This window comes from Pectinophora gossypiella, chromosome Z (assembly GCF_024362695.1).
Source record: "Pectinophora gossypiella chromosome Z, ilPecGoss1.1, whole genome shotgun sequence".
Taxonomy (NCBI): domain Eukaryota; kingdom Metazoa; phylum Arthropoda; class Insecta; order Lepidoptera; family Gelechiidae; genus Pectinophora; species Pectinophora gossypiella.
In genome coordinates, this window is record NC_065433.1 from 24,194,308 (window position 1) to 24,204,126 (window position 9,819).

Here is a 9,819-nt window from a genome sequence, read left to right on the forward strand (position 1 = left end):
CGATAAAATTACCGTGACAAAATTATATCACGTTGCGTCCCTCCTGGGGATGCTCAGTCGATCGAGAACTAATAACTCCCGGCATGTCACGGGGGCAAGCTACAGAGACTGCCCTACATCCCAACGGGGGTAAAAGAATTAGAAACAGAAGAAGAATAGTTATAGTTTATATTCACGTCTATATTTCAATCAATCAATCAATCAATCAATAATACTTTATTGCACAACAACATATATAAAGGACATTAACATACAAATAAAACATAAGCACAATAGGCGGCCTTATTGCTAAACAGCAATTTCTGCCAGGCATCCTTGGGGTGAAAGAAGATTAATCATTGAAGCACGGTGTTTGATACACATTCATGCAAAAAAAGAAAACAGGTGGAAAGGAAGAATCCTAACCACTTGCGCTGTCTCCATACCCTGAAAATAGCCCAGCTCAAAGAATAAGGGAAACACTTACGTGATCAGCTTCTTCACTCTTTTAACCAGGCCTGGTTTTTGTTGACAGCACACGCAATCACAGCAGTCTATTTATTATTATTCACAATGATGTTTGCAAGAATAAAAACGTAATATATATAAGCAGGCAGAAAAACAAAGGAAAAGAACAAAACGTCACTAAACCGTCGGGGTTCACACACTCAAGCAAAAAGTTTTTAATTATTTGTTTTTAATTTATAAAGTCTTTTTGGTGTTTCCCTTGGGTAGCTAGGCGTATTAACAGAAATAAAAAAGACAGAACAAGTGGCTCAAACACCATCCCCCACCTTGAAAGGTTTCCTTTCAATAAAGCAGAAACATAACAAAATAAAAATTAACTCTAAGTATAACAAAAAACAATAAAAGAAATGAAAAGCGGTGCGTTTCTAATTTAAATGAGGGAGGGGGCATAAACGAACCACAGGTCGTTTGAATGTACCAGTTTTAGTTTTGACTAATGCAACTCTAACTTGATTATCGTCTCCGTAAAAAGTGCGTATTATAATACCTAACGGCCAATGCAAGGGCGGTGAGTTGTCTTTCATCATAACAACTACCGTTCCTTCCTTTACTGGACACGTATCTGTGTTCCATTTGTCACGAAGCTGAAGTGTATGCAAATACTCATTACTCCATCTTCGCCAGTACGAGTGCACAAGTCTGTCTAGTAACATCCATCGCGATAACAAATTCTGACTTACTGCAGGATCATTAACGGAAGGTAAATGAGCCAGTGGAGCGGTATTCAAAAAGTGAGCAGGAGTTAAAGGTAAAGGTTCACTGGGGTCTTCACTTAATATTCCTAGCGGTCTGGAATTCAGCAAAGCCTCAATTTGACAAAGAACTGTCAATAATTCTTCGTACGTTAAAATCTGAGAACCAATTACGCGAAATAAATGCGATTTAAACCCTTTAATCGTAATTTCCCATCCTCCTCCAAAATGAGGAGCGTTGGGAGGGATCATTTCCCAAGCAATGCGGTTGTTAGCCAAAGTGGCTTTAAATTCAGTATCAAAAGCGTCAGACTCTAAAAAGTTATAAAGTTCGTTCAAATATGCCTTAGCACCTATAAAATTTGTGCCATTGTCCGAATAAAGTTTTTCTACTGGACCTCTTCGAGATAAAAATCTCTTAAAAGCATTCAAAAATGATTCAGTGCTCAAATCTGTAGCCACTTCAATATGAACTGCTCTAGTTGTAAGACAAATAAATGCGCATAAATATGCCTTTTGGCTTTTGACACCGCGTTTCCTATTTAGGGTAATAAACAGCGGTCCACCATAATCGACGCCCGTATGAGCAAAAGGTTTGGACATTTGCAAACGACATAAAGGTAAATTAGCCATAACAGGCGAAGAAGCAAGTTTAGGGCGTGCCCTAAAACATGGAACACATGAGTGCACTCTAGCACGAACAGTGCGGCGTGCGGAAAGTATCCAAAACCCTTGCCTGAGCAAACACAACATGTGTTGCGGTCCAGCATGGCAAGCAGTGCGATGAACAAAATCAATAAGAAGTTCAGTAATCCTATCTTTGTTAGGCATAAGCATAGGATGTTTATGATCGAAAGTCAAGTTTGCATTTTCCAGTCGTCCTCCTACTCGTATAATTCCATCGACTAAGAAAGGCCTTAGTTTTCGAAATGCAGCTGGACATTGCCTTTTAAGTAGCAACGCCTTTAATAAATCTGGAAAATGTTCTTTTTGAACAGCACGAACTATGATCTTTTCCGATGCGTTTAGATCATCAGTCGTAATATGGCCGCGAGTTTTTAAACGTTTCGTGAATCTCAAAACGTAGACGATTGTACGGAGCAATTTCGACCATTGGGAGACTCGTTTGCTTAATAAGCGTAGAGGCGATTCCTCTTTATCATCAGAGGGTACCGTAACATTAGACAATGTTAGGATTTTAACTTCGGGCAGATCATTATCATTTTGACTAGCCACGTAAGCTTTAATAGGCCACTCCAAAATATCATTGCGGACCCAATAAGGCGCGTTCATCCACGTTGGATGATCAACTAGCTGTGCAGGTGTAAGTCCTCTAGACAAGCAGTCGCTAGGGTTTGAGTTACCAGCGATGTGAAAAACATTTTGCGGGTTAAGACACTCTTGTATCTTTGTGACTCGATTCGCCACGAATGTCTTCAGTCTGTGTGGACTGGAATGAACCCACGTAAAACCAAAAATATTATCAAATTGAAAGCGGTTCGAATGTGAAACATCATTGAGAGACAGACAAGTGTCTGTGGGCGCACTAGCGTCCAACATCATGCGAGTCTTTGTGGTGAGTCTATCTTTAAGATCTTTTTTAGAACTCGTAATTGAGTCACCTAAAACAGAAGGATCTGTTTTAGACGGCAGTGTTACGACGTTTGTACATGTCGAGTCGCGAGTAGTGATAGACTTATAAATCTCTTCACAGGCCTGTTCATCTTTACTTAACGTAGCGGAGCGCGGGGAAGAAACTTCTTCTATTTCCCAAAATTTCTTCATCATGGTATCTAGCGATTGTCCAGTAAAAGCACATAACGTAGTATTATGTGTAACCTGTGCAAGATTGCAGGGAGACCGATTATGAATCGGAGCTTCACCCATCAAAATGAAACCAAGCGGGGTTTGAACTGCATCAGGTGTCCCTTGTGGGCCCTGAATATGTCCCGAAAGCAGTAAGCGCGGAAATAACTTAGCACCAATTAACATTTCAACCTCTCCAGGATCAGAAAATGTGTCATCGGCGAGCGGAGTGCGAGATAAATAGTGTAACATCGACCTATCAATAGGCAATGTCGGTATGCGGTCAGTGATTTTATCAACAACCAGCGGTTGTAGCGGAAACGATACTTTATGATCAAAACGCGAGTGAATTACAACATTAGCAACCCCTTTCACTTGTTTTGAAGACCCACCAAACCCATTCACGGTAATTTGGCCGGGGAGCGTATGCATTTTTAAAGATAAGCGGTTGCATAGCTCAACTGTAATAAAGTCATTCATTGACCCATTATCGATCAATGCGCGTGCAATATATTCGCTACCATCAGTATTTTTTATTACAACGCGAGCGGTAGCAAGCAACACCGTTTTAGCGCTTTGATTAAGCAGCGATGTTTGCGAGCAAAGCGACAACTGCGAAAACTCATTCGATGGCGGTTGTGCAGTAGCAGGTGCAGTGACTACGCGAGGTGGAGCAGGAAAAGGCGACGTGACTGCAGGTTGCGGCAGAGGCTGCGCAGGCAACGGCTTAACGTCACACGCTGCGGCTACATACACAGCACTCGACGGACCGGGCGCGGGGGTGCAAGTAGTCGAATCATTTTGTTGCGGAAAATGCAATAATGAATGATGCGTTTTCGAATGGCAAATATTACAATTCTTATTTGAATTGCATGATAATGTTCTATGACTGAAACTAAGACAATTGCAACAACTATTATGTCTTTTAACAACACCATAACGATCTCTGGGACTTAATTTCATAAACACAAAGGGCATACTGCGTTTGCATTATACGAAGTTACAAAAGATTTCGTAACTTTTGGGTTGTTAATAATTTTTGGAATAGCTGGCGATTGGAAGCGATTGTTTTTATTGCCATAAATCTGACATGGTTTGTTACTAGTACGATCAATTATTTTAATTTGCTCTTTAATGAACCGAATCAAACTATCATAGGTCGGCAGTTTCTCTGATCGTACGGAATTTTCATAAAGGCAAGCAGTTTCCTTGTCAAGTTTTTGCAAAGCCAAAAATAAAAAGATAAAATCAACTTTATCTTTGATTTTTAATCGATCAAATGCACAAACTGATGCGGCAAACTTATCTAAAAAGTTATTAAGCCCATCAGCTGACGCCAAAGTCAGCGGTTTCAAATTAACTATCTGTTGTAAATAGGTAGTTCCTAGCGTACGAATATCTTGATATTTATCAACCAAAGCAGAATAAATTGTGCTATAATTATCAGCAGTGGGAGGAATGTCAGCAATAGTAGTTAACGCAGATTTAGACAAAACTCCTGTCAAATAAAAGACTTTGTCTGAGTCAGTTAGACTTGTGTTGTTATGAACTGCGTTGTTAAAACATTCAAAAAATGTTGGCCAATTTTTAATATCCCCGTCAAACGTAGGCAAATTAATCGGCGGCAGTTTAAGACGCGGTTTTTCCATTGATGTTGATCTCAATTGGTCTACTGAGACTTGCAGTTGTTTCAAACTGTTTTTTATAGAAGAATAAATATCTTCAAAAGCGAGAAAAGATGAGTAATCAGGCTTATAAGTGGAATCATATTGTATTTTAGCGATATTTAAATTATCTAACGCGGTTAAATACTCAGCGCGTAATTGTTCTATATTTGCAGCTGAACTTATGAAGCGATTTTGCAATTCTTTTGTGGAAATATTCCGTGAAACGTCATAAATGCTTTGTAGTCTTTGAAAGAAAGCTTGCACTCGAGCTTCATTTATAAGAATATTAGGTGGCATGGGGCCCTCGACATCCTCGTCAACAGGTGCCTTTTTAGACATTGTAAATAAAATATAAAAAATGTATCTGCAGTAAAATTATTAAATAATAAGAAACAATTTTTATATTAATGCGATGCGATATAGAATTGGTTCTGCGCTCAATACGTAATTAGGATGAGTATATCTAGTTAGTAGAATAACTTGAACACTCGTAACAAAATTGTGGATAAAAATGTGACAAAGTAATGCGTTGCGTTTTATTTTATTAAAAATCACTACTGAATATTATTAGCGAGCAGTTTTATTCTAAAATAATGGTACATTCAAATGCAGATGCCGTTAAGATGCGGTAAAATAATCAGCGAATAGAGAGAAATTGAGTATAGAAATGCAGTAAGTAATAAAGCAGTATAGAAGTAAATAACTACAGCCCCATCGGTCTGTAAGCTATTACCATTTGTTACTTATGGTAGAGCAACAAATTGCGGAATCAAAGAATACGATTTTGCGGTAAGAAATAACTGGTTCACGGATATGAATCCGGCTCGAAGGACCATCTTATGTGTTTGATACACATTCATGCAAAAAAAGAAAACAGGTGGAAAGGAAGAATCCTAACCACTTGCGCTGTCTCCATACCCTGAAAATAGCCCAGCTCAAAGAATAAGGGAAACACTTACGTGATCAGCTTCTTCACTCTTTTAACCAGGCCTGGTTTTTGTTGACAGCACACGCAATCACAGCAGTCTATTTATTATTATTCACAATGATGTTTGCAAGAATAAAAACGTAATATACACTTCTCATCAAAAAAATCGAAACACCTTGCAAGTTTACGTTTTGTCAGGATTATCAGAAAAATGTGTACATTTAGGAATAAATGTTAAATGTCGTTTAATAGTGAGTAATATGAGCTTATCAAATCTTAATGTTAATGTTCTAAATTTAAATGAATTTTTCATAGGTTTCGTATTTTGTTAAATGAGTCATTTTTATTCCGTATGGAGTATAAAGGAAATGGATAAAACAACACACGTAAATGAAAAAAAAAGCTAAAAAACGTTTATTTAATAACTTGTATTCCCTCCCCGAGCTCTAATTACTGCTTCCATACGGTTCTTCATCGATCGGATGAGAGTCACGATCACATGCTGTGGTATATTGTCCCATTCCTCTTGGATTGCATCTTGCAGCTGGCTAAGTGTTTCTGGGGCAGGATCTCTTGCTCGAATTCGTCTCTTTAATTCATCCCACAGATGTTCAATGGGATTCATGTCCGGGCTTCTTGCTGGCCATTCCATAATAGAGATATCGACTTCGTTAAGATAATCTCGTACGACGCCCGCGGTGTGAGCCCTAGCATTGTCGTGCATGAATATGAAGCCGTTGCCAATAACATGTGCATAGGGCATCACATGAGGCTCGAGACACTCTTCGACGTACCGATGACAGTTTAGTGCAGGCAGACGTAGCCCAGACACGAAAGCAAGCTCTGTCTTACCGTCGGCGCTGATTCCTCCCCAAACCGTCCACGAACCGCCACCATAGCTGACCTTTTCTTCAATGCAGCATTGTGCATAGCGTTCTCCGTCTCTTCTGTAGACCTTGTTCCTTCCGTCGTTACCATACAGCATAATTTTACACTCATCAGAAAAGAGAACTTTGCTCCACTGTAGGTATGACCAATTTAGGTGCTCACGTGCAAAGTTAAGGCGCGCTCTTCGATGGTCTGCAGTTAATTTCGGCCCATTTGCTGGCTTATGCGGTACCAGTCCACGATCCTTCAACCTTCTTCTAATTGTAGAGTCACTTACAGCCACCCTTCGTACAACACGAAGCCGCTGCTGCAGTTGAAAAGCGTTAAGGCGTCGATTTCTTAAAGAAGTTGTTACAATAAATCGATCATCTCGCTCAGAAGTGACCCGATTCCTGCCAGATCCTGAACGGCGCGTGAACAAACCAGTCTCCCGATAACGTTTATAGACTCTATGAACAGATGACAGGCTTAGATGCAGTCTTGCAGCCACAACACGCTGACTAAGGCCAGAATCCAGCAATGCCACAACTTGGGCGGCTTCTGTGGGCGAAGTATCCATACGTTTTAGAAAAAGAACCTTTTTTCAGACGTCCCAAAGTCACAGTATTGAAATAAAAAACAAAAAGTTTAAGGATAGGCGCCAATTTTTAGTTTTTAAACGCTAAATGTACTCCAACCCTAAACACACATTTGTCTCAAAACAGTGATTAATTTCGTTTATAAGATAAACAAATGAAATTCTAATTTTGAATTTAGAATTTTCGCTTATTACTGTAATGGCCAAACTGCCAGCTATACATTTATGTATTTTTTTTCATCGTATGAATTCTTTTTTGTGTTAAATTCGGACAGAAACAATGAAAACGGAAGTGTTTCGATTTTTTTGATGAGAAGTGTATATAAGCAGGCAGAAAAACAAAGGAAAAGAACAAAACGTCACTAAACCGTCGGGGTTCACACACTCAAGCAAAAAGTTTTTAATTATTTGTTTTTAATTTATAAAGTCTTTTTGGTGTTTCCCTTGGGTAGCTAGGCGTATTAACAGAAATAAAAAAGACAGAACAAGTGGCTCAAACACACGGGCTGGTGCAATAAACATATAATGATACCAACATAACAAAAAAAAAAAGAATAATAAATAATATATAGTTATCTAAAGAAATTATATATATATATATATATATATATATATATATATATATATATATATAAACACACACGCATATATACAAATAGCCTATACAATATAATACAGGTTCAAATCTGTGAGTTTTCTTGCAGAAAGTAATCTCTTCATCAATGTCTGGAACAATGTAGGCATAGAGTAGTTTCCAACTAGTCAAATCAGTTGCTATTTACTAAACGTCAAAACACGAAATGACTATGGAATTTGTATGAAACAGCACACTTTTAAGTCACAGAAAATCTCGCTTTATTCAGAAACTAGCTTTTGCCCGCGACTTCGTCCGCGTGGCGTGTTATATAAGAGAGAGATCTTTGTGTGTGTGGCGTGCATATCAAATTTCAAGCATCTAACTTATGCAGATTAGATTTTTTCATACAATTTTTTTCCCAATAACTCCCATTTTTCAAAATACAGCCAAAAATAAACTTTATATTTACTAAGGTATGCATGCATGCTAGATTGAATCAATTGATTGAATTGATTTTTTTTTAATTGATTGTTCATTGAGTTTTAATTTTAATACACACTTCCTCTCTTCCCTTCAACGTTGCTGTGCCCTACAGGGTCCATGTTTTAGTTCCTATGCCTATGTAACACCCCATTGTACTACATGGAATGCAATAAATAATTTAATTGAATTGAATTGAAAACATCTATCTTACGCGGTTTCGATTTTTTCATACAAATGTTTTTTTCCCGCTAACTCCCGTTTCCGTGGGAATTTTGCAATATCCTGTTGCAACTAAGGTTTAAGTTAACTAAGGTACCTGCATGCCAAATTTCAAGCGTCTAACTTAAGCGATTTAGATTTTTCATACAAAAGGATTTTCCCGCTAATTTCCGTTCCCGTGGGAATTCCGGGAATTCCTTTCTTAGTGCACCTCTACGGTACCTAAGCTATGTCCCTTCCAAATTTCAAATGCCTACATTTAGCCGTTCAGGCTATGCATTGATATGTCAGTCACTGAGTCAGTCAGTTTCTCCTTTTATTTAGATTTGATTTTTTCATACAAATGTTTTTTCCCGCTAACTACCGTTCCCGTGGGAATTTTGTAATATCCTGTTGCAACTAAGCTTTAAGTTTACTAAAGTACCTGCATGCCAAATTTCAAACGTCTAACTTGAGTGGTTTAGATTTTTCATACAAAAGGATTTTCCCGCTAATTCCCGTTCCCGTGGGAATTTCGGGAATTCCTTTCTTAGTACACCTCTACGGTGTCTAAGGTACCTGCGTGCCAAATTTTAAACATCTTACTTGAATGGTTTAGATTTTTCATACAAAAGGATTTTCCCGTTAATTCCCGTTCCCGTGGGAATTTCGGGAATTCCTTTCTTAGTGCACCTCCGCGGTACCTAAGGTACCTGCATGACAAATTTCAAACGTCTAACTTGAGTGGTTTAGATTTTTCATACAAAAGGTATTTCCCGCTAATTCCCGTTCCCGTGAGAATTTTGGGAATTCCTTTCTTAGTGCACCTCTACGGTACCTATGGTACCTGCATGCCAAATTTCAAACGTCTAACTTGAGTGGTTTAGATTTTTCATACAAAAGGATTTTCCCGCTAATTCCCGTTCCCGTGGGAATTTCGGGAATTCCTTTCTTAGTACACCTCTACGGTATCTAAGGTACCTGCATGACAAATTTCAAACGTCTAACTTGAATGGTTTAGATTTTTCATACAAAAATATTTTTCCGCTAATTCCCGTTCCCGTGGGAATTTCGGGAATTCCTTTCTTAGTGCACCTCTACGTTATCTAAGGTACCTGCATGCCAAATTTCAAAAGTCTAACTTGAGTGGTTTAGATTTTTCATACAAAAGGATTTTCCCGCTAATTCCCGTTCCCGTAGGAATTTCGGGAATTCCTTTCTTAGTGCACCTCTACGGTATCTAAGGTACCTGCGTGCCAAATTTCAAACGTCTAACTTGAGTGGTTTAGATTTTTCATACAAAAGGATTTCCCTTCACTACTCTGCTCCTATTGATTGTAGCGTGATGAAAAGTATACTATGACCTGTCCAGGAGTGTGAAGAATAATTGTACCAAGTTTCATTAAAATCCGTCCAGTAGTTTTTGTTTCTATAAGGAACATACAGACAGACAGACAGACAGACAGACAGACAAAAATTTTACTGATTGCATTTTT